The following is a 26,832-nucleotide window of genomic DNA, read 5'->3' as shown; positions in this document are numbered from 1 at the left end:
AACACATATCTGGTAATCCAACATGACTCCTCCAAAAACCTTGAATTTAAAACCCCAGTCCCTGAATCTTACCTCCTACCCTTCTAGCTCACTCACTCTGATGCCTCCCACTGCAACAATTTTCTACTTCAGTGATCCCTCCTCTTTTTCACTGTTCATTTATCTTGCAACACTTGCACTATTCCCAACCCTTCATGTTTTTACTTCCTTTTTTTACTCAATTTAGATTCCATTGTGTGTCACTGCAAACACTCACTACTCTCTTTTTTCTCTCTCCTTCATCACACTCTTCATGTTAAAACAAAGCAAATCAAAGCAAAACAAAACAAAGAATAACAGCCTTACTTAAACCCAACTCTCCTCTATCTCTCTGCATGAACCCATGTTGCCATATTGCTGGATAAGATCCCACCAACAAGACCTATTTTAAAATCATGACCCAAATCCCAAATCCCAAAATCACTGCCCAATAGTCTAACTTATTTGCTCTGTAACTTGCTTTCTTGGTCTTTGACTTAACATTTAATACTTTCTCCTGTTGCCTCAAACTTCTCCCCTTGTTTCTATCACCCTGCCTCGGGCATTGGTGTCTCATATTTTACTGAGAAAAGGAACACTCTAGCATTCCACCTAGATATTTACATTTACACCTAGATATTTACACATTTCTCTGCCCCTTTAAGCATATTTCCTGCTTTTATAGAAGAATCATTCTCTACACCCAAAAAAGGTAAGAAGTGCCTTCACTGGTTCTCAGATATCATCCTCTCTCCTTCTCAGGGACATTTCTTTGCCAGCTATTTCAGCTTTTGTGCATTACCAATCTCTTTCCACTGAATCATTTTTATACGTTAGCATCATCCTTTGACAACCCTCTGTTCAAATATTCAATCATTGCCCCATCTGTCTGTTTCCTTTCAGAGCAAAATTTCTCAAAAGACCTGTAAACATGCTGTCAGAACTTTAGTCACCTCCCATTCATTCAATCTTCAATGTATTCCAGTGTCGCTTCTGTTCCTACCACTCTACTGAAACTGCTCTAGTCAAGGTCACCAGTGTCCTCACGTGGCTAAATCCATGTGGCTAGAACATTCAGAAACACTGAATACCGGTGACCACTCCCTCCTTCATGAAATACTCTACTCTCAGCTTCAATCACATCACAGTCTCTTGGGGATTTCTTCTCTCTCACTGGTCACATCTTCTTAGTGTTCTTAGCTAGAATTTCCTTTTATTCCTTGACCTCTGATGTTGGAGAGCCTCAGGTTTTAGTCTTCAGGCTTCTTCCCTATTTATACTTCTTTCCTATGGAATTGCATCTATGCCTGTGGCTTTGAATACCATCCTTATGCTTCTGATTTTCAAATATTTATCTCCAACCATAACTTTACTTGAGCTCCAGATGTTTATAGTCAACTTCCTATGTGACAGCTTCACTGCACTTGGATATATAATAAGAATATCAAACTCTTAATATGTGCAAATATATCTCCCACCACCACATATACCATACTTCTTGTTCCCTTGTTCGATAAAGGGTATCATCTCAACCCATATGTTCAAATCAAATATGTAAATATCATCTTAAGTTCCTCTCTTTTCCTCAATCCCCATAACACCAAGTTCCCTGGGTGCTACTTCCAAAATTATGTCAAATCCACCATTTTTTCTCCATCTTCACTAACATTTTTTTAGTCGAAGCCACAATCCTCTCTCACCTAGACAACTGCAATAACTTCCTAACTCTTCTTGCCCCTCCTCCATGGCATTCTAAACCCCACAGAGCATCCAGAGAGATTCCCTTAATATATACACTGAACCTTTTACAATAAAATTCAAATTCTTTTCCTTGACCCAAAAGGCCGTGCATGGTCTTGGTCTTCTTGGTCTCCCTCCCTCTACAGTCTCTTTCCTACCATTTCCCTCCTCCTCACTTTCCTCTAGGAGCTAAGTCCCTTTCTAACCCCCATGTTTTAGAATTTGTTGTTCTGTCTACCTAGAATGTGCTTTTCCCCATCTCTTCACATAGCTGACTCATTCTTATCTTTAATTTCCATTCTAATTCACCTTTTCAGAGAAGCTTCCCTACCCGTGACATCTAAAATGGTCTTCCCCACTGATTCTCTATCTCATCAACTTGTTTGTTGTTTATAAAGGACTTCTCATAGTCTGTAATTATTCTATTTATTTTCTTATTTGTAGTCTATCTCCTGCACTCGAATATAAGCTCTGTATCCCAAAGTCATTCCCAATGATTAGCACAAAAGGAGCTCAAAAAAAGTATGTACACAAATGGATACAACTCTGTGAAGACTGTTTTTTTCCCCAATAACCTAGAATTCCAGAAGATTATGGATAAATGGACCTTAGAATCATGTAACCCAATTACTTAATCTACTGATAAAGAAATTGAGGCTCAGAAAGATTAAGGGACCCCTCTGGTTGATAGACTATTTTGAGACAGAGCTGAGTCTGACTTGCAGTCCATTGCTCCTCTTTTTGTCCTGTGATGACTCCCTCAGGTTCTTCAGTTGCAAACTAAGGAAAGTGACCCTGACCAATGTAAGCCATAAACACATTATAAGAGGGGCTTGAGGTTGTTCCCAGAATTAAGGGGAAATATGCTACCCCAGGCTTTAGAAAGGACGGACACTAGAGTGGCTCTGGATATTTAGGTAACAGGTGTTAATGGACAGTCTGTCAGGGCGCTGAAGTCAAGATGAACTAACTCTGATCCTGGCCCTTCACTGTGTCACTTCACTTGATAGTCTCATTCCTTTTTTTTTTTTTTTATAGCTTTTGGCCCTGTTATTTTTTAATTTATTGGGGTGACAATTGTTAGTAAAATTACATAGGTTTCAGGTGTACAATTCTGTATTACATCATCTATAAATCCCACTGTGTGTTCACCACCCAGAGTCAATTCTCCTTCCATCACCATATATTTGAACCCACTTACCCTCATCTCCCACCCCCCACCCCCCGTTTAGTGGTTACCAGATAGTCTCATTCCTTGAAGGAAATATAGGAGAGTCCTAGTTTGGGTCTTGTTCCCACTCCTTGGCTAATCAAGTCTCAGTGCTCCTGCCAAGACGGCATGTGATGGTGGCTGGGTAATTTCCTAAATGGAAATGGAGGTGCTTTTACTAGAAGGAGAGGAGCTGGATGCTAGGCAGACAAAAACAACAGATGTCCACAGTACATGATCACACACAGCTGGTAGCAACTCTGCTTGATGCCAAAACATTGGCTTCATGACAAGCCCAGTCCCCAGGTTGGTAGTCTGTGTTTCTAGAAGTTATTTAGTGATGGCTCTCTTTCTGGTGGGTTATGCAAATTTTCCCGTGTGAGAATTCTCCCCCAAAGGCCCAGGAGACAGATAGTATGGCCTTTTGTGGTGTGAATGCTGCCAGCCGGTACTGTAGCTCTCACTTACTGCACGTTAATGTTGTATGTGTTCCTGTTAGCCCCGGGAGTCAGGTTGCTGTGAGTGTGGAATTTTCTTCTTCCTCTCTCTCTCTCTCTCTCTCTCTCTCTCTCTCTCTCTCTCTCTCTCTCTCTCTCCAAATGAAATTGACCTGAGAAATATATTCTCAGCTGTTGAGAAGAAGGTAAGTACATTATCCACATTTTCTGCTTGTTAATGATGCTCCACAGCTAAATTAGAGACAGCAATAAAATATAAGCAGTAACTCACCAAATATATATTAATCCCTAGATAGGGATTAAAATTACACTGATGAGAAATAGGAATGAAACAATTGCCGCCATTGTATTTTCTGTATTCCTGTTACTACTCTTCTTCCCTTTCTGCCGCTTCCTAGACCCACCACAACTAACAACCACCAGCACATAGCCTGGGTCACCCACACCCACGTCTGTTACTTTAGGGCTTTTTTATGGATTAAAGAAGAAGAGAGGAAGGCAGAAGAAGTGCCATGGAACCTTTTCCAAAGTGGAAATATAAAGTTCAAAAGAACTAAAATGCCTTCTCCTTCCCTCATTAAACAAATCACTAGCCATTAAACCTGGGAGATTGAAGCTCTCAGGCAATCTACCTTCTTCTATTATGAATGAAAGATGTCAGCCATCTTTCTACTTGTCTTTTGAATTTTACTCATCCTAGGTTATAAGGTGAGATGAACTCTGAGAATGTTATAAACCCTAGTGCTGCTGGGGACAGTAATGGAATCCTGTAAAAAGATGAATTAAAAATCAGTATTTGTGTCCCCATGACTATTTTGTGACTACCAATTTGTACTTTCTAATCCTTTCAACTTCTCCCCCATCCCCCAAACCCCCTCCCATTTAGCAACCGTGAGTTTTTTTCCCCCTCTGTATCTCTGAGTCTATTTCTGTTTTGTCTGATCGTTTATTCTGTTCTTTAGATTCCACATATAAGTGAGATCATATGCTATTTGTCTTTCTCAGTCTGACTTATTTCACTTAGCATAACATTCTCTAGGTCCATCCATGTTGTTGCAAATGGTAAAATTTCAGTATGGGGAATATAATCAATAATGTTGTAAAGATCATGTAGGGTGCCAGATGGGCACTGGACTTATCAGGGGGATCATTTCACAGATTGTGTAGATGCCTGACCACTGCACTGTACATCTGAAGCTTAAGTAGAATAATATTGAATGGTACATATATATATTTTCACAGGATGTAAAGTACAGCATAGGAAATATAGTCAATGGTATTGTAACTGCTCTATATGATGTCAGAGGGGTAGTAGACTTGGAGGGAGGTTTATTACTTTGTGAGGGGTGTGAATGTCTAATCACTATGTCATTTTGTACACCTGAAACTAATATAATTTTTAAAATGACATTTGAGAGAAAAAAATCAGTATTTATGGAACGATACCCAGAGACTAAAAAGAAACAAAAACATGAATCATCAGACAATATTCTGGGATGTAATCTGAAAACTGAGCATCAAAATTGTCTGATTTCAAATGACTTGGTAATCTCATTTACCTAGAGTATTTGGCACTTGGCAACATACTACAACATACAAAAAATCTGACTAATATGAAAAGATGTCGCAATATGGAAGAAAATTATGTGGAAGAAAGACATATGCTGTGTAAATGTAAATTGTTCCCCTACCCCTCAACCTCATCCTACCTCACCTGCTGTCCCTGTATCTCTGGCCCAAATACACTTACAAGGTGTTTAGAAGAGAGCCCTGCTAAAGGGGCTGGAATGGCCACCTGGGTAATGCTTAGGATTAACCTGAGTTACCAGTACCACCAAAAAGTGAGAAGGTTGACGCCTCAACAGACAGGGTGGCACTATACACTGGGCAACCAGTCTGTATGGTAGAGTTCTTAGCAAAGTCCCTTTTATTCTAATGAAGACAACATGTGTCAATGGCAGGCCTGAAACTGAGTTCCAGGACATCAGCAGCCTTTTGAGGCTTCATTGTCGGAAACTAAATCTGATCTCAGGAGCAGAGCCAAATATGTCTATTGCTCTGGCTCATGTTGTATAATATGGATAATAATACAAGCTAATATTTACTGAGCACTTATGCTATGGACTTTGTAAGTGCTTTTCCATGGATTATCTCATTTATATGGACAATACAATACTACAAGTAGATATTATCACGTCTTAATTCTTAGGGAAACCAAAACTTAGGAAGACTAAGAAACCTGACCAAGGCCACCCAGCTAATAAGTGATAGAGCCACAGTTTGAACCCAAGCAAACTGACTCCAGAACCTAAACGTTTGATCATTGTTTGATACTGCCACCCCCATACACTCCAAGTGCTTAGAACTTTGAAGCAGTTTCTTTGCAGGCTTTTTAAAAAAGAAAACACTTTAATTTGTTAAACTTTAAAATTATTTTCCTGTCTTTTTAGTTTTCCTGAAGTCACAAAGATAGTAAGTGATAGGTGGGGACATAGATATGAATCACTGCTTTAATCACTTCTCATTCACCCCATTGTTGAGGGAGGGATACTGCCCTTGGGTTATGGGGATGACCAAACACCCAACACTGGACAAATGAAATGGACAGCAGTTCATTAGTCACATTATACTCCCAGTCCAGGGGAGGACGCTGCATACCATGCAGGAGCATACAGCGGCTGCATTTGGAAACAGAGGAAACAAGCAGGGGCTGTCAGAGGTAGGCTTTGTAGCATCAAGAGCGTGTGGTGCTCCCTGTTCCACAGGAGGTATGACTGGCTCGTCTCAGTAATTCTGCAAGCTGGTAGGGATCTGAAAACTGCTACTCAGGGATCATCAGGAACTATAAATGATCCCCCTGATAAGACGGGTTGTTTGACTAGGGGACCTTATCTACAGGAGCAGGGTGTGAAGGGAAATTTGCAGTTAGGTCATTTAAGGTCCTTCCAAATTTACCAAATGTCAAGACAGCCTTAATTTTAAGGCTTACATCATGATCTCTCTTTAAAACACCAACAGATGAGAAATATAAGGAAAGTGAATGAATAAAGATAGCTGGCTGGAAAAGAGCATGATGTATTTGAATAATCAAGCCTATATAAAAAGGAAAAGTATTAGATGAGACCAGAAAGCTGGTAGCCAACAGCCTTGAGAATTCATTAAAGATTTTTGAACAATAGAACATGACTCATTATATGTTTTAGGGGAAGCCAATCTGATTTGGAATGTAAATATTGCTTCAATATTTAAAAATATACCTGCTCTTGTATTAGACATTATAGTGTGCAATTGGCATATAAGATCTGATTTTTATGTTCCTTGAACATAGCCTCATTTTTCTGGAGCTACATGAAAGGTCACTTGAAAACAGGTTGGGATACTCTGTGTCTTCACCAAGAGTGGAGAAGATAATACTGCCCCACATTGCTCTGTCCTTCTTGGAAACACTACTGGAACCTTGGAGAACCTCCTTTCATCTACTCTCAGACCATGTATTACATGGTCTCCAGTCCCAACTCCAGGATTGGAACTTATGACCTAGGCCTGGTCAATCAATGGAACTGCTTCTCCCTAGCTACAATGATTGGCTCACAAACGTGTACTAGACTCAAATTGATCCAATATGAATGAGTTCTGGGATTTCTGTGGGAACCATTAGGAAGAAACACTGAGTTTTCCTCTCAACTTGTATTGGTAAATACGTGTCTCTGGAGCCTGAAGCTAACAGAAGGAAGGCAAAACTAAAACTCAGAGATCCCAATGACATCATTTAACCCACTAAATCAAGTCACACTTGAAACCAGACCTCCTCCTAGGCTTTTCAATTACCTGAACCAATAAATTTCTCTTACTGCTTAAACAAGATTGAATTTGATTTTTTTCCTGTCAGTTAAGACCATAACTGATAGTAAAAAATTTTTTAATAACAAAAATTTATAATTTTAAAGATTTGGCCGCCCAGTGGAAATTGAGTGGAAATGGTGTGGTGCATGGAGTGGAAAAGTTTTTGAGCTGAGGTTGTGAGACATTTGTGTTTTATTTGGTGAGAGTGTGAATTATTTCATTCTTTGACCAGGAATGCCACCCCAGTCATGGAATTTGTTCAGTATCACATAGTCCCCAGCGGGAACCCAACATTTCCCCTCAAAGAGACAGGACTATGTGATCACCACCCAGGAAATGCATTGGTTGAGGAGCAAAAAGGAATTAGTGGACAGACTAGGAAGGTCATTAGGTGATCTTGGGCAAAGCTACTGGAGTTAGTGAAAGAGGAGAACCATGGGGCATTTAGGGCAGGGACCGGGGCAAGTGAAAGCTGGTCCGGGATGCAGGGAGTGATAAGGTAAAACATACTTAACAGATTGCATCCCCTGGAGTTGTTCCTTCCTTGAGTCACCGTGGCTTCCTTTACAAAAAATGGCAATGGCTAGCATTGGACCTATAAATGACCCCTTTTTACTGTGTACTGTATAGAGGTACTTTTTTGTTGGAATAAAGGAAATTAATAATAAAGTAAAAAAAGAAAATGTTGTGAAAATAGTAAATGAAATCATTTTCTTTTCATCATTCCCATAAGTACCTTTAGTAGCTGATAGAAATTATTATATCGGCATACAACTCTGTTATGCTAACATAATGAAGAGTGAAGGTTTCATAAGAGAAGTAAAGGGAAAAAATTGGCAGCAACAGAACTGAACCATCTTGGTCTGAACCTTCACTTACTATGACTTCAGGGGGTATAAGGGATAGTCATCACAGTAAATAAAAATCAGAGGTGACTTTTTGAAGGTTTAATCATCTTCTTGCCACTTTACATTTCAATGTCTGACCTCAGGAGAGCCCCTTCCAGTGTCACATTAAAAACATTTAAGAGAAACAGGAACGTCCACTGTAAGATGGCTTCCGCAGTAGAACAGTAACTATCTGCCAGGCAAGTTTACATTTTCAGCAGCAATTTAACACATTGCCTAAAATATGCAAGCATCTCACTAGGTCTTTCTACTTAACTAGTAAAGAAATGTATATGTTGGGTGGTTCCTTTTGTATTATATTTATAAAATAACATTTGGCTATATGTTTTATACTAATTGTATCAATGGGCTGAAGTAATAGGCAAAATGAAACCCAGAGGACCTTGTTTTTAAAAATAAGTAACTGAAGAGTCTATGAAGATATTAACAGTTTTCCTTGATCTTAAATTTTCAAACACTATCCAACGCTCTTTTGGGACTGTAATCACTGAAATCTGTAGAGTTACTGTTACTTGTGTTTGGCAAGATTCTCCATGTCAATTGTATAGTGTGAGGCTGAACAAGAGACGTAAAGGGGGAAAAATTGGCAGCAACAGAAGCAAACCATCTTGGTCTTAACCTTCACTTAATATAGGGACGTATAAGGGACAATTATATCAGTGAATAAAAATAAGAGGTGACTTTTTGCAAGAAATACAGATTCTCTTTTATTTAAGAGAGTCAATTCAATTTACCTCGGAACAAGATTTATGTACATTGGACGTGAAAACATTAAAGGGTCTAATATGTGGTCAAATTTTTGGAGAAAATTTAAGATTTCAAACATGGCGTTACTTGTAACTATACAATATGTGTGTCATATATACAAACATATTCTGAACATTCTGATAAAAAAAGTTGTTTATACTTTTTAGATCAGTTCCAAAATTCACTTAGGAAATGTTTTAGAAGCTCTTGGAGATGAAAACTACAAAATGAAGCCTAATTTTCATGAATACCTATACTCAAGGACTATTTGACTTGAATTACACAACACATTTTGCGCTTTGTAACTCTTAGAGTGCATATAATTTTTAATTGACTTTTCTTTGGCAATATCAGTATGTTTGTATTATATTCATGGGACTCCCTCTGCTGTATAACTTAACACATGAAAATTCTTGTTTTACTCTTTACCAAGGTTTCCTTGCAGCCTGATGGATAAGGTGTCTAATTATGGAATACTGCAGAAGGCTTTGGATCAAATCATATGTTTTTATTGAAAATGAAGTCATGCTGGGTTGTGTGATATAGCTAAATAATCATTTAACTATTTTTCCAAACCAAACACAGAGTAATTAGGCTTAGTAACATGGCTTCCTCCCTACAATCCATGACTCAGACATGATAGTTTGGGAACAATATTGGTAGAAATTGTTTATGTTTTCCTTAGAAATTTAAATGAATGACATTTTCTAATTAGACTGCATTTTAGATAGAATTTAATTTTACTTTCATTTTTACTTTAGATGACAGTGCTCGGGAGAACATTTTCCAAATAATCGTCTAAAATTAAGTGGTCCCCAAATTTATCACTCAAGTATTAGAAAGTCACGTTATTGTAGATAAACAATGAGTTGGGGAGTTCTGGATAATAATTTAAACAGTGATATCCTTAAACATCCATTAGAATATGTTGATAGAATTTCACATATTTGATGGAAGTTTTGATTGAAAATATATTGTCATATTAACCCCCTCCGAAAAGAATCATTGAAATATTCTAGTTCCAATACTCTCTCACTTTTAAATGTTTGTGTTACTTGGGTATCTGGAAGACCTAGTTTGCTGTTCAGGAAACATGACACTCATGCTGTATCTAAGTCCATTTGTTTGAATTTTGTTAAAACAGTAAACTTAGATCAGTCAATAGTTTTATTTTCAAACAATGCTTAACTTTTCATTTTTTAAGGTATAAGCTTAGACACAAATTTTTAGAATACAGGTATAAGATTATTCCACTGAAGAATTAAGATTTTCATATTTCTCTTTCTGAGATTAAAATTATAGCTCCTTTCAAAATACTGAAATGTGCTAACTATTTCACGTTGTTGATTTGTCTATGCAAAATCTTTTCACATTTTAGCACTGGCCACGAGATAAGATTTCCAGTCCACAATTTGTGCCTCAAAAAGGTGTTGTGTAGTGTATCATTATAGCACTTCCATATTCATCTTATGTTTACTACTGATATGACTTCAAAAATATAATATTGTCAAAATTATGCTGACTGTGAAATTAAAATGCTTTTTAGGGCATCCATGAACAGCTGTATTGAATAGCCTGACATCTGTGAAATCAAAAGTGTATTTCAAATTCAACTTTCAAACCACAGAATTCAAGTAAGCAAAAACTTACCATGTGTTAAAAACACTTGAAACTCTTCCTCTTGTAACTGTTTATCTACATTTTTAAAACTCTGTTTATATTGTAGTAACAGCTGTGTTTAAAAGGGACATGACAGAGCAGACTAATTTATAATGCAAAACTCTATTCTAAAAAAAAACTTATGTTTGAAAAAACACTTCAAAAGAGGGCAAAAATGATTAAAATAGACACAACCATTTGTTTAAACTATGACTTTCTCAAGAAAAAACAGCCTAATGTAAACTGGCCCATACATGTTCCAAGCAGCTGTTCTGTGTAACGCCTCTACAAAACCTTTTTCTTTGGGGGGTGGGCAGAAAGAAAATGAGCAACTGACCATAACAAAAGGTCATTGCCATTTAAGAAACAGCACAAATCTAAGGATGAAATACTAAATATTTTTGAAGGGTGTCAAGTTAGTGAAATTAGGGGTGAGGAAACAGAGCCCGTGACTGTCACTGCACTAAGCAATCTTACAACTGCAAAGTGAAAAAGTCACCCTTGACCAGCATTCCTTCCCTGGGTTTCTATAGAAAAACTGCAAAACTTTTTGATATGAAAAAAATTCAAATAAATGTTTTGCCTATATTTTATCATATATTAGCTAACATTTTTTTTTTTTTACTCCCTTAAAAAAATTTGTCATTGTTTTGGCACCTCATAGACATGATCCATCATTCCAATTGGTTTCTCTTGGTGTTTGACACTGTTGACCACTCTCTCTTTTTATAAGATCCTCTTTTTCTTTGGTTCCCATGGTGCCATTTTGTCATCTGACCTCTTGACCACTTCTAAGGATCTAAATACAGCACCTTTTCCTCTACGTTTTTTCCTAAATGTTCCCTAAAGTGCCATCTGCAGTTAATTTCTCTTCTCAGATGCAGCAAAATAGTCTCATGTACCTGAAGGAGGCAAGGAAGAATCTTCCCTTATCTCAGCTTGCCCTGCCAGACAGCTGGCCATGTGCCCAGGTTGTCAGGAATTCAAGAAAGCCACATCTGCAGGGACCTGTGTGGATCAATGACAAGGACCAGACAGGAACAAAGATGTTTCATCAGATGCCAACATGGAAAGCTGACAACACCAGGCCCCTGCCTCCCTACTCATACACGTCAACCCTGGCAATATAGGCACAACCCAAAGAAAGGGACATGGAATCCCAAATAGATTAAGGTAAAGTTTCCATTGCCCAGCAGAATAAGGGACCAAAATAAAAAGTAAATTCAGTTAACAAAACATGACACCAGTTCCACTTCACGTCTGAGTCTGTTGAATGATATTCCCAGCCATCCCTAGCACCATGCCCAGAATGCAGTTGGAGTTCAAAAGATATAGTTTCCTTTTCTCCGTGGAGGATCACCAACTCTCATGTAGCATCATCTCCTGAGTTAAACTGGATGAATTCTAATTCATTCATTCATTTACTCATGCAACAAAGATATTTTAGACACTTACTCTGTGCCAGGCAGTATTCTAGGCACTGAAAATACAATGACAAGTAAATGAAGTTCCAGTTCTTTAGAGAGACAGCTAGGGAATAAATAAATGAATGAATGAAAGGAAAGAAGGACAAGAGGAGGGGAAGGTAGGGAGGAAGGAGGAGAGAGAGGGAGAGGGAGAGGGAGAGAGAGAGGGAGAGGGAGAGAATGAAAGAAATGGAATGACAGGAATGACAAGTGTAAGGGGATAAAACAAATCAGAATATCACAGAGAGATGGGGAAGGGTTGTCTCACTCTCTTGGCCATAGTGTTCAGGAAGATATCTCTGAGTACATGAAATGAACACAGAGATATGCGTGAAGTTAGGGAACGCGTCTTGGAGATCTAAGTAAGGAACACTCCAGGCTGGGGAGCCAGCAAGGTACAAGCCTGTGAGAAGTCTTCCAAACCAGTTATTCTCTAAAAGCGTAACTCAAATTAGCATGTGAAGGAAGAAATCTGTAATCTTAATATAAATCCTAACTATTCCTTGGGTTTCATTTATATAAGAGCTAAAATATATTTGGGAAAAGTAAATCAAGATGAAAGGAATCATTTTTTGTTATTAAGGTGCCCTAAATGCATTTGTTAAAATAGGGAAGAATTGGCTACATAATTTATGCTTGTGTCTATGTCTGTGTTTGTATATACCTATATTTGTATCATCTATATCTATATTTACATCTGGATATGCTATATAATCTGGATACATTTATATCTTTATCTAACTGTCATCTAGCTAACATCTATCTCGCTATCTATCTGTCTATCTATCTATCTATCTATCTATCTATCTATCTATCTATCTATCTATCTACAGCTGACTATTCCACATAATTTAGTTTTGCTACAAAGCCCCAAACCTAATTAACATATTTCTGAAAGAATCAAATTATCTTCCTGAGAAACTCCTCGTAAGCAGAGTGGATAACTATATCCTATATCATATAACATGTGTATCTACATCTGTATCTGTCTATGCTTATAATTGTATTACATATACATGAGCCTTCAGCTTACACACGCTCAGATTATACCTTTACAAACCAACTGGATCAAACATCTTCAGCATCTACTGATAAAACACAATTGGGGGGATCATTTTTGTTACTATCTTACAAAAAAGATGTCAAAAAGGACTCCCCTAAAGATAAATTAATTCTAAAAAGCATACAATCTTACTTGATTATTTGGAAAAATGGAAAAACATTCTCACTAGTTTGCAGAGTTTTCTTAAGTTTTCCCTTTCAAAAAGGCCACCCCTCCCTCTCCCAAGCAAAATTTGATGATGGGTTACCAATATCAATACCAAGATAGCTGACATATCCATAGCATTTTTTTAAAAGGTTATAATATGTAAATTTTATTTGAAAACAGTTGCAAACAAAAAGAAAGACACTTGGCTTTGACTGTATTCAGGGTCCTGTAGTTCTTTTAAAGTACAGTGTCACGATGCTTTATAAAAAGAGATCCTACATATTCTGATGCCTGGTAATCCTGATAGTTTTCATGTACAATGCCTTTACACTCTTTGTTTTATGACAGGTAAATTTTTAATGGCTGCATCAATCATAATAAAAATGTATGTTTTAAAGTCCTCAAAAGTAAGGCAGTTATATCAGTCATCATATATTAAAGGAGTCATCTGAAACGAGTCTTATATAATTAGGATGGCCATATGCTTGATTTGCCTGGGACCGTGCTGGTTTGTGTCTACATCCTGGTGGAAAGCAGTGCCCACATTGACTCACAGAAGTCCTGGTAAACTCTGGTTATTCTATGTAAAATCAATTGCAGAAGGGTTATAGTGAAGAAATTTTATACGTTCAGTGTTTTGTCTGGGACAGGAAATATTACCTGTCACTAAAATCTGGAAAATACAGGTTGTCACAATATATAGTATTTAATTATTAAAGAATTTTCTTCCTCTGGGAACCAAAGAATCAACGAGTAAGAACAGTCGGAACACAGAAGTAGTTGGAGTGTCATGCCAGCACCAGTACAATAGCACAGACACCCAAATACAAGACAGTTTTTATCAATTTATTCTCTTTCAGAAATAAGATAAATAAAATTGATTCTTGTAAATGCATTTCTCAGACTAAATTTTACTTGTATGAACTAGTAGAACTTTGGAAGTTTGCGGCCAACTAATCATTTCCATTTTATTTAATACTAGCAGGGAAAAAAGTTATTAAAAATGAAGACTTCTCAAGGGATGTGCCAGTTCCAGGAATTAAATTCTTCTAGGGTATCACCCCAGCAAATATTCAATTGCTTGGGAGAAGATATTTAAATAATCTTACATTTAAAAAAATTTTTTCAATTCTATACTTTCCCATATATAGTAGAATTGTTCTTTAGAACAGTATTTATATTTGGTATTAAAAAAAGGGAGCTGGTATTTTTAGAAGGGGAGGCCCATATGTTTTGCAAAAAAAATGAACTCATTTCTTTACTGCAGAACTTCTCAGAACCTCTAATACCCTAATATACATTGTGACTTTAAGAGATGAGTATAGCGTGAGACATTCTTCTTATAATAATGTGTTATTCTTCATAAGCCTACATGGAAAAACAAATCTGACTTCTCTGTTAACTACTTAAAAATGAAATTATGAAAAAGATTATAAGAAAATGTACCTACATTTATTCATTCATTTAGTCTGCAAATACCAAGTGAGTACCTACTATGTCCTAGGAACTTTTCTAGCCATTGGCATTGTAGCAGTGAACAAGACATGCAAAGTCCCTATTCCCAGGGACTTTGGGAATATAAACAATAAGCACACATATGCATATATACCAGGGGTGCCAAGAAAATGTATACAAGTGAGCACTTTGGTCAACGTTGCTCAAGCAGTAGTACTTCTCCGTAATCAGAAGTGTCTGGACGCTGATGGTAACCACTTTGAGCACCTCTTGTAATTGCAGATGTCAAACGTGACCTGTATTCATCTTTTGGTATCAGTATATATTGAGTATTATAATTTTAATACAGTTTTCCTTTTTTAAAATGTGCATACATTTTTTGGCACTATATATATATATATATATATATATAATATATATATATATATACACACACACATATATATACAGTGCCAAAATACATATATATATAGAGAAAAATGTATATGTATACATAAATATTTTTCTCTTTCTCTATATATATAAATTTTTCTATATATACATAAATTTTTCTCTCTATATATGTCTATATATAGAGAAAAATGTTTATATATATAAATTTATATATAATTTATATATATAATATATATATTAAATATATATAATTTTCTCTATTTATATATATAAATTTTTCTCTAATATGGCTATAGAATGAATTTATATTCAATGTGATTATAATCAACATCCAAAAAGATTTTTTTGTGTGAAACTTTGTAAGTTTGTCCTAAATTTTACCTAGGAAAACAAAGCGCCAAAGAGAGTCACAATGATTTTGAAGAGTAAGAAATTTTCCCTAAAATGTTAAGGAGCTATGAAGTTAGAAGCACAGGAACAGAAAGTAAACTAATGGTGCAAAATAAGGAGCCCAGAAACAAAGACAACCCTACATGGAAATTTGATGAGTGTAGAAATGGCACTGAAAAATCAATGAAAGTGATGGATTGATTTTTCAGAAAACAGTGCTGAGACAACAGGTTTTCCAAATGGAAAAATTGAATCCCTGCCTCACACCATACTTATTAAAGAAATTTAAGGTAAAATAAAGAATTAAACATGAAAAGAAAAACAACCCACTAAACTTTTTAGAAAAAATATATAGAATATTCTTATTACCTTAGTTTGGAAGAATATCTTAACATATAAACTCAAACCATAAAAAATAAAGATTAATAAAAGTGCCTACATTAAAATTTAAAACTTATGTGATCAAATATATCTTTAAAATAAAAAGATAGTACCAATTGAAAGAAGATATTAGCAATGCATATAGCTGAAAAAGAACTACTACCCAGAATACATGGAGAACCCTCTCCAAACCAAAAAGAAAAATTCAAACAAACAGACAAATGAGCAAAGGGTATAAACAGATTATTCAGAGAAGATAAAATGAGAATTGTCAACAAACATCTGAAAAGATACTCAAACCTAATAGTAATTAGGAAAATGTAAATTTAAACCATGTGGTGATACTATTTTATACCCATCATTTGGAAAAAATTTAAAGTTTGACAATGGCAACTATTCATGAGGACATGAAGCCATGAAAAGTGTTATCTTAGTTGAATAATAATGCCCAGTTTCTACTCCTGGATACAGACTCTAGAGAAACCCTAAGTTATGTGCATGGTAGACATACATAAGACTGTCCACAGCAGCACTGTTTATCATTGTGGAAGACTGAAAGCCACCTAAATGTTCACTAGCAGACATTTAGTACAACATATATATATTTTTTGGATTAGTCATCCAAAGAAATATTCCACAATAGTGAAAATTAATAAACTAAAGCTAAATAAATAAACCTCAAAAACTTAACATTCATTAAAATAGTCATACTCAAGCTCAAAGAGTAGAATGAAGGTTTCCAGTGTCTGGGGCGAGGATAAAAGGGGGAGGTGTTAGTCGAGGAACACAAAGTTTCACTTATGAAAGATAAACAAGTTCTGGATAGCTAATGTAAAACATTGTGACTGTAGTTAATAATACTATATTATATACTTGAAATTTGCTAAGAGAGTACATCTTAAATGTGTCTCACCACCAAAAATCAAAGAGAGAGGAGGGACGGAAGGAAGGAAATGGTAACTAAGTGAGGTGATGGATATATTGATTAGCTTGCTTGTGGTGATTATTAAAAAAAAAAAAAAAAAAAAAAAAATATATCAAATCATCGAGTCGTACATCTTAACTATATGCAATTTTTATTTGTCAAATGTACCTCAATAAAGTTGGAAAAAAAATTAAAAAAAGAACGCAGCATAGTATTTTGATATGACAGTATTAGAACAGTCCTTGATTAAATCTCTGAAAAGCTTTGTAGTAACACATTAAGTTAAAAATTACCTCAGAAGGCGCATATGAAATTGTCAAACTCATAGAAGCAGCGAGTAGAATGGTGGTTGCCAGAAGCTGGGAGGAGGAGGAAGTTATGGGAGGTGTTAGTCAGGGGACACAGAATTACAGTTAGGCAAGATGAATAGTCCTAGCGACCTACTGCACGGCATGGAGCCTATGGTCAGCGGCGCTGCATTGTACACTTTCAAACTCATTAAGAGGGTAGAGCTCATGTTAAGTGTTCTTATCATGCACACATACAAAACAATAATAATAAGTAAAGGGTGGGAGGTAATGGATATTTTTATGGCATAGATTTTGGTGATGATTTCAGGGTGTATATTTATCTCCAAACTCATCAAGTTATATATATTAAGTATGTACAACTTTTTGTATGTCAATCACACCTCAATAAAGTAGGTTTAAAAACAAAACTTAACATTCATAGAAACAAGCAAGTTTCAAAGGAAAACAAAAAGTGTGATAACTCTCATAAAAATTAAGTGGTAAAATAATACTAAATATCATTTAGAAAATATATATATATATAATCCAAGTATAAAATTTGGAAATAATTTGATGGGGGGAAGGAATTATGATGTGGAAGAGTACGCAGGGATCTTCAACTCTATTTGTACTGTTTCTTTTTTTGTAATTGGATGATGATGGGTTCGTAGATACTGGTTTTATTATTTTTGTACTTTTATATATGACTAAAATATGTCATTGAAAATGTTGTTATGAAAGAGAGTGAATGAACAATGATAACATTCGTCAAAATAGTGTCAGCCGAGGCTTTAGTCTTCTTTGATATTTCTGTTTAATAATCTCCCGGAGTACTAATATTTCATTTTTGGGTCCATGTAATTGACAGAGTAATAAACATTTAGAACCAAATTGCAATACCTTAAAAAAGAGAGGGAGAAAAATAAACTGGGTTAAATAAGTTTCTCTCTCAAGTGTGAACAAATGAAAGGAGATTACGATTTTACTCCATTCAGCATTGCGCGCCCCCGCGCGCACGTATAAAACTACGTGACTCTAGGCAATTATGGAAATAGGGTTCACATCAATCTCTTCCCACAATATCAATGTATTTAAAGCTCTTACAAACACAAACCTTTGAAACGTTTGAATTTTCAGACTAAATTCCATCCTGTAAAGCACAACAATCGTAAACATGCCCCCATCCTTATGTAACTGAGTTTCTCTGTAAAATAATTCTAGGTACACTGCGCAACCTATTAGAGGTCCAGTGTAGGGTGGAAATTGCCAAGGATTTAGAATCCAGAGTGCAGAGGTCAGTTCTAGCCCTACATTTCCTTGAGAGTGTGATATCAGGCAAATAATTTGACCTCTGTGAGCCTGTTTCCTCATCTGTAAAATGGGGATAATGATAGTGTCCCCCCTCCCTGAATTACCACGAGGCTTGAAGGAGAAAGTGCTTTGTAAATCATAAACTCCTTTGGGCAAAAATACTAACTTATTTCTGTACTAGTTGAAGGCCAAAGATGCTTACCACACGAAACTTGCCTTAAGGAAATGTTTGCTGTGGTGGAGGAGGCAAGATTAACACTGAATACAACAGCAAACAGTAAAAAAAGAAAGAAAGAAACCCAAAGAAAGGCAAGTTGAATTATGCAGTTGAGATTATCAGGACTGTTCGGGGTTTCGGTGACGGCCAGGATCTAAAATGATGAAAGTCTCTGGCTGGGCCTGGAAGCATGGCGTTTGGATCATACCCAGGAGGGTATGGAGTCCGCGTTTTAGGTAAAGGGAATAAAATGCAGTCTATTTGCAAAATAACAGTGATAGGCTTAATTTATCCAACTTGGTGAGGATAAATCATGGTTCTTATTAAGTATGGAAGGCTTTTCTTATAGATGAGCCTAAATTTAAACTTATGGGGGCAAAGGACTTGGTAAACAGTGAGAACAGATACTCACTGCGCGGCAGCACTCTTTCACCAGGTATCAACCAGGTGCACAGAACCGGTCCTTAGAAGCTGTTTTATGAAGGTCACAGCATCCTTGTCATAGATCCTTGTCCATAGATATTTGAGCACCAAGAAGTTGATCACCGTGACTGTGAGAAAGCTCATCTTGGCTTTGCAAACATCCCAGAATTCAAATTTATGGCTTCTAAATCTATCCACAAATGGACTCACAAAGGTGATATGATATTTTTCAACAGCCTGGCTTACTAGACCTTGAGACAGATATCTTGACTTAAATTTCGTCTACTTTAAATAAAGTATTTGTTTAAATGCTCTCTATTTTAAAAATAATTCTCTTTAACGCTTTGTTTTAATGTACACAAAATATTAGGTTGAAATAACTACTCCTGCCCAATTTTATAGACACTCTGTGGTTCCCCCTGGATCCTGCTCAGGAGAAACACAGACCAAGGATCCATAATACAAGGGTGTGTGGCTAAAAGATTTGCAGACTTCAATAACATGAAAAATATTATGCTGAGATTTTTGTTTATAGTGAAATGTCCTGTCGTCACACCCCTTTCATTAAGTGGTTATGTGGATGTTTGTTTCTACACATGTAGTCATTATTCTGTGGAGGATAAAGCAATATTGAAATTTAAGATAACTGATGCTCAGATAAAATCAATCCTATTGATAGGTTGAGAAACAAAAGAGCCTCACATTTATATTACTGCCTTCTCTTTGTTATGGGAGGGGAGGCAGGAGGAGGTAGTGTGTATGAAGAAGGGATTGTTTTTTGTGGAGACAAGCCTAGTATTTCAGGGAAATAAGAAAGTAATAACAGATGTAAAGTCAAGGTGAGAAATGGCGCACACTTCTCCCTCCTTCCTGCTTCCCACTTCAAGTTACATTCCATCTGGGATACTTTAGACCTTTCCCCAACATTTTAGTTACTGAAAATAAACCTGGAAATTTTGGTCTGCTTACCCTCTGGTTGGGGCACTAAGAATTAAGCCTTTCTTAGTAAGTTCTTGTGATTTACTTATATAGTAAAAATTAACCATAACTCAAGCACCTCATAGTACATTAAAGGTCAAAATACATCACCTAATTCAACTTTATACTTAAAAAACGATGCTGCCTACCTCACCTCACGTCTACCACCCACCTAGCTAGTTTCCCTTCCTCCTGCCTCATGTCGTCCTTCAAAGCTGAGGCCAGCCTGGCCCTACTTTCCAGATCAACCCCAGAGTGACTTTAACAGCCTCAGTTCTTTTTCATTGCAGCTCAAAATGCTGTCCTCCCCTCAACGGACTGGTGGCAGACTCTGTCTCACTACATTACTCTCAAACTCCCATTTGCTGTCAATTGTATCTGAGACTTGAGCCCATGCCCCTGGTTTTCTAAATTGTCCCCCGGCATAGTTCATTCCATTCCTATCCCCACCCCCATCCCATTCAAACTATAGCACTGGGATACTTCCTTTGACTCTATTCTGAAATTTCCAGCCTGTTGCCCTGCTGACTTCCTCAGGTCTCCTTGAAACCTGGAACGTGACCCTAAACTTCAACCTGGTGCCAAAGCCACCGCACTGTACTCTGTTCTTGATGATCCTTTCAGGAGTTCCAGCAGTCTCGCCCCGGTGTCTCAGCCTGGCTATGGGGGATGTGAACCAATAGATCAGCTTTCCTGCTTGTCTATGTGTTTCCCCAAGACTCCTGAATACTCTGCTTACCCCAGCTGTTAGAACCTCATCTTGAACTGTGCTTCCTTACTCCCCTTTCTTCCCACCTGCCTCATACCCTCCCTGGGCTAACAGCCCCCAGGATTATCATTAAGCCAGGTATAACCCCTCAGACACCAGTTTCCACCAATTGCCATCTTTCCTAGTGGGTAAGTGTCCCTCTTTCCCTTACTCAGGATTGCTGGCATGTGTGCCAGCATGCCTCATTCAACATCTACCCAACAGAAATGAGTAGTGCAACAGTTATGTGCCAGGCACTGTCCTAGTTGATGAAAAGGCCAAAAAGGTCAAGTGCCAGACGTCAAGATGTCTACATCCCTTATCCCTCTGTAGTGACATCATGTTCAGAGATAATAACTTATGAAAGATATCTCTCTCTCTCTCTCTCTCTCTCTCTCTCTCTCTCTCTCTCTCTCTCTCACACACACACACACACACACACAACCTATGTGTTATACAAATAGAATAACAACAGGGTCTTACTGAGTTGAACTTCTTGCCAAGGGTTACCTTCAGAAATATTTTAGTTGTTCAATTCAATAGTTCTTTTGTCATTAAAAATGGGAGTATCACACAGGATTGCCTGTATAATACAACATGGAAAGGAAGGAGAAAGTATGTGTTCAGAGGGTAGACGAGAACAGCCATCGTAATTCTTGCAGGATACATAGATCTGGATCACTGATTCTCGGCAGAGGTGGTACCTCCCCCTAGAGGGCATATTGGAAATATGTGGGGGCATTTTCTGTTTTCACAGTGATTGAGGGATACTTCTAGCATTTGATGGAGCGGGCATGCTAAACGTCCTGCAGTGCAGGGGCTAGTGTGCCCAATGAAGAAGCTGAGTCTTGTACAAGTTTTAAATATCCCAGCAAATAGTCACATCATTTAGAAATTTGTTTGTCATTATCTGAACCTGAAACCTAAAGCTACTTTGTGTACAAACTCAAAGCATTTCTCAACAGTTTTAATGTACACTGAATTTCCAGGAAAGCAATCGACCATTTAAAGCAAAAGAAGAATGGATTTTGCTTGGTTTAGAATGTTAGTAAGAGTTGTTTGCTATTTTGAGAGAGCACATCACCAATTGTGAAGCAGCCCATATAACAAACTTGTTTCAGTGTGTATCTGTATATGGCACAAAAAGTCATAATAAAAGAAATCTGAGGTGTCTTTTAATGGACTTCATATCAAATATTGTATTAGCAGAGATATAAAACACAGAGATTGGATTGAGTTTCATCCAATATAAAAAGGCTGGTTTCATCCAATATAAAGAGACTGTTTTATAATATTTATGTTCAAAGATTGTGAAGCAAAATAAGCAATCTACATTGTAAAAATTACATTTTGAAATTATTTGGTGATTTTAGGGGTTGTTTGTTGTTTTTAAGTCTTACTCTGATACTGTCTCCAGAGGTATCCCAAACATCTTGTCTACAGCCTCGTGAACTCCAATTCCTTTCCTTAACCTGCCTCCTATTATTCATCATCTATCAAAAAATACAGCATTCAAGGACTTTTAAAATACTAGAGGCTAAATACATATCTGGCAAGATAGGAAACAGAATTTTCTTTGATATTTTGTCATTATCCTATCCATGTCATAACATTGGGAATTTTGATATTACACTTATAAACAGAGTCCAGCTCATTTGTAAGAATATTGAACTTCACTTTCTACACTTTTTATTTCTTCTTCAGATTTTCTCCTACTTAAACTAGGATTGGTTTTCTCTTTTTATTACGATCTACAAATATATACATCCTGTTATTACTCATCCTAACACGTTTTTAGTCTTGTATCCATTTGTACTTTTTCTCCTTAATGTTTTCATTCTTCTTGTAAATAATAGCTTCTGATCTTCTTAATAACAGCCTCATTCGTTATAAATAAGTGCAAACATGTAACCACTTTATTACGTCTTTCAGTATATTGATGCACATGCATTTACATATAAAGACATGATTTTATCACAAATTACTTTTCCTTAGTTCTCCTCTATATAACAGTTACATGTTGTATTGTAGGCAGGTTGGTTGTATTACTTATGAATTTTATTTTAGAATAATAAAAAAGATTGTTATAAAAAGGGCGCATTGGATTTGATAGGGTTGTTTTAATTGCTCTAGAACCAGGACACTAACAAGTAGTTTTATCGTGCAAAGAGCTTCCTGCAAGGCAAAAGTGAAAGTCAGGATAACAGCCAGTGCAGTACAATTACCAACCAAGCCATGAACAACAAGTAGAGCAGAACCAGTGCCCACAAGTTGAATATCAGTCTTCTTTAAAGAATCCCAGTTCATAGCGGTAACACAATTTCAATATGGCACTATTATGTCCTGTCTCTCCACTAAGGCAATGGTGCCCAGGTATTGTCTGAGATATTCTTTAAGAGTTATCACATTTGATCCTTTTCAAAAAGCACTATGAGGAGATATTAACTCCAATTTTATAGTTGATGATAGTAAAACATTGAGAAATGTATGTATGGTCACACAGCTAGCCAGATTCCAAGCAGAGCTGGGATTGTAACATAGATGCTGTGACTCCTAGAACCCGTATTTTCCTTCCTCCATACCATTTCATGTTCATTTATACAACTACTATACAACGACCATAGCAGAAAAGCACAGATGGTGGTTGGTTGTGAACCACACTTTTCATCAAGACAAGAAACAACAAATGATATAACAATAGGATGAAAAACCATCTGATGATATTTGGACCTTGCCAACATGGGGCTTATTGCAAGCTACTAGGCATAAAGAGACAGTTGCTTATAGTTTCACACATTCATGTGACCTGCTCATTTATCATCCGCTTGAATTATGGGAATAAGAGGAAATAATACAATGTTGCCAGTACTGATTCGCTTCATGGTCTGAGAGCTCCTTGAAGATGGGATCTTTGTCTCCTCAACTTTATAGTTGAGGAGTGTCTACTACAAATTAGGTATTTAATAAAGGTCTACTGTTCGCATCAACGGGTGACATAGCATTCTGCAGCAAACCATATGAGAAAACGCATGCAGCTCTCTCATACTGTGTTTCCGTTTGTTGTCATAAACTCCTGCGGAAGCATCAGGAGAGTACCCAGGCATTCACTTGCATTCCCAAGAGTTGACTCCTTGAGCTTTTCAACTGTGCACAGCCGAAGGATTGTTTGGGAGATAACTGTAAAAATGAGTAAGTGGCAAGGCAGCTTTGAGTAAGACAGGCTAAGAGAATAATTGCAAATTCAATAAGGAAGGAAAAAAGACAGTAGTCTACATAGGAGATGCCAAGCTATACAAATTCTACAACTTTTTTTTTCTTTGGCAATTCTTCATATATAGAGAACATGATTTCTTTTCCTAATTTATTTAGAGGTGTGTCCTCAGACAGAAAGGAAAAATAAATCCATAACATTGGAAGTTTGCTAAAGATTGATGATGAAGAATTTAAATTTGATTCAAGATAAGAAGGTAAGAATATTAAGTTCCATGAGGGCAGGGACCATATTTGCTTCATTTAACACTATCTCCCTATTATTGAGCACATTGTCTGGTACTAATTAATATGTGTTGGATGAATTAATGGGATTATATAAGATGAAAGGCTGGTAAGTAATGATGGTATACTTCAGAACCTGGAATGGTATTCAATCTTGAAGAGCAGACTTCACAGAGGAATAATAAGACGAACTAATCATGAGAGAACGAGGTTATTGTGATGGTCTTTCCAAGGCACTGTACACAGAGGGCCCATAGACAGTTGAGGGCTCTTGGAAACTTGATGTTAAGCGTTCCAAACAACCATTCATGTAACAGTTCCCATGAATGGTAGGACAATTTTATCTCCACCCCTGAATCTCTGATGGAAAACCCTCCAATGTACTCAAGATCTTATTGCTACTCAGAGAGAAGATACTTCTAGAATAATGAACTCTCTCTACTCCACTGACTGACTTACCCTAGACAACATTGGGGTCAGGGGGGTCAGGCTTTCCTGACAGGCAGCTGGGAGAACTTAAAAGAAAATTGTAGGATAAGAGGCTCAATTTTAGGCATTAAGGGTTGCCTCAGAGGATAGGAAGGAAGTGAATGAGAAAAAGAAGTGGACCAGAGAGGTTATCACATGTAGGAAAATGGAAGACCTGTGACCTGTGCTTACTTCTAGCATTGATTACCCGTGTGAAAGTGAACAATCTCCCCGGCTCAGTGTTCTTATCAGAAATTGGGAGATTTCAGTAGATTATCTTTAAGTTTCTCTGTTAAAAGCTGGAGGTTCTAAAAGGGTACTTACAATCTAAGTACCTCTCTGAACTTAACTAAGTTCTGCCAAAAGTTAGGAAGGGAAAAAGTGCCCATTAGCAAGTGGGCAAGGTACTGGAATAGGAGTCAGGAGACATGGGTTTGGGGCTTCCTTCTGCTACTAGAATCAGACAACAAGTATATTGCCCACTTGGAACATCAGGTTTCTTTTTCCCCAAATTAGTGGGTGGGTAGGATATGCTCTACCACCTCCCACATTCTCTGTTCCTGCGTTTCACGGTTTGGGGAGGTGGGTAGGGGTGGATGACGGGAGAAAATATTTGCATAAAGATGTCACAGCTACCTTTTAGTGTGCCCGGAGGAGAGGGTCTACGCTCCAAAGCAGGCTTGGTGATGAAGGGTATACATCCCTGGTGTCATCTCCTTACAATTTTCTCCAGAATCATTTTTCTACCAGTTGTATCCTTACTGGTCCTATGTGATTTCAGATGTTTAGAATGTGACTAGCCCAGTGATTTTTTAAAATAGTTGAAAAGACAAATATTTCAACATAGACTGTCACTATTGCTTCATTTAATTTCTCAGAAGGCGAAAAAAAAACACACACACAAAAAAAAACCCTATTTTGGAAAGAACAACATGTTTTAAAAAGAACAATAAGCCCAAACTGGAAAAGTTTAAATACTGGTAATAAAAAAAGGAAGGGTTAAATGAAAATTATGTCAAAAAGTACCAATTTTAGAAATAAATTCTATTTGACTTATGATATACAAGCTACAAATTGCAAGCCAAAAAAAATACTTGATCAAAAGTGTCCTTCTAAATATGACTGATTTAAAAGGGACAGTGTCTCAACGTGCTGCATTATGAAACAACTTCTTATGCAGTCTAGGTTTCCCATATGGATCAGATATACATCTAAGAAAAAAAAAGTCAATTTTGTGATTGATTTACAAAGCCAGTTAAAGGAAAGGCGATTGTATTAGTTTCCTGTGGCTGCTGTAACAAATTATCACAAACTTAAAAAAACCCAAAATTTATTCTCTTATATTTCTGGAGGCCAGCAGTCCAAACTGGTTTTACTGGGTTGAAACCAAGGTGTTAGCAGAGCTGCATGCCCTCTGGAGGCTCTAAGAAAGAATTTGTTCCTTTGCTTTTTCCAGCTTCTATAATTGCACTCTTTGCTTTGCTTGGCTCATGACTGCTTCCTTCATCTTCAAAGCCAACAGTGTAGTTCACGTTGACTTTTTCTTCTGTCTCTATAGTCAAGTCTCCCTCTTGTAAGTATACTTGTGATTGCATTTGGAGCCTATTAGGATAATTCAGGATACACTCCCCATCTCAAGAACCTTAACTTAGATCTGCAAAGTCCCTTTTATCATACAGGTAACTTTTAGTTTCTAGGAATGAGGACCTGGGTATTTTGGGGGGCCATTATTCAGCCTACCACAGTGATATAAACCTGACTTGAATAGGAGGCTGGTGGTTTAAAGTTCTACATCCAAATAAGGAATAAGACAGAGGCAACTACACTAAAAATTGAGACCACCCACTTTCTAAAATATGTATGCAACAAAGAAAAATATGTATGAAGCAAAAGGCAGCTGAAGTTACTTTATATGATAACCATAGGTCACCAGCAACATATATACTTCCTCATCTTGAAAATAGGAAAATAGGCACCAGGTATCTTTTCCATCATTCCTAACGTCAAAAGAGAAATATTTGCAACAGGTTTGCAGCCACTGGTTGTAATCACTCATAAAACAGAGGATGCATTTCTTCTTTCTGTTCTCCAAGATCAGA

General features: G+C 36.9%; 1 long non-coding RNA gene across 1 annotated transcript in view; it reads right to left on the bottom strand.

The window, feature by feature from the left end:
- Positions 1-26,832, bottom strand: part of LOC109447781 (uncharacterized) — a 424,051-nt gene that overhangs the window by 94,407 nt on the left and 302,812 nt on the right. Inside the window, exon 6 of the long non-coding RNA XR_012493921.1 lies at positions 11,486-11,591. This is a non-coding gene — a long non-coding RNA (uncharacterized LOC109447781). The remainder of the gene's footprint in view (positions 1-11,485; positions 11,592-26,832) is intronic.

Source organism: Rhinolophus sinicus, linkage group LG02, assembly GCF_036562045.2.
Source record: "Rhinolophus sinicus isolate RSC01 linkage group LG02, ASM3656204v1, whole genome shotgun sequence".
Lineage (NCBI taxonomy): Eukaryota > Metazoa > Chordata > Mammalia > Chiroptera > Rhinolophidae > Rhinolophus > Rhinolophus sinicus.
The sequence above is the reverse complement of the archived record's forward strand: the minus strand, read 5'-3'. Positions and strand labels throughout refer to the sequence as shown.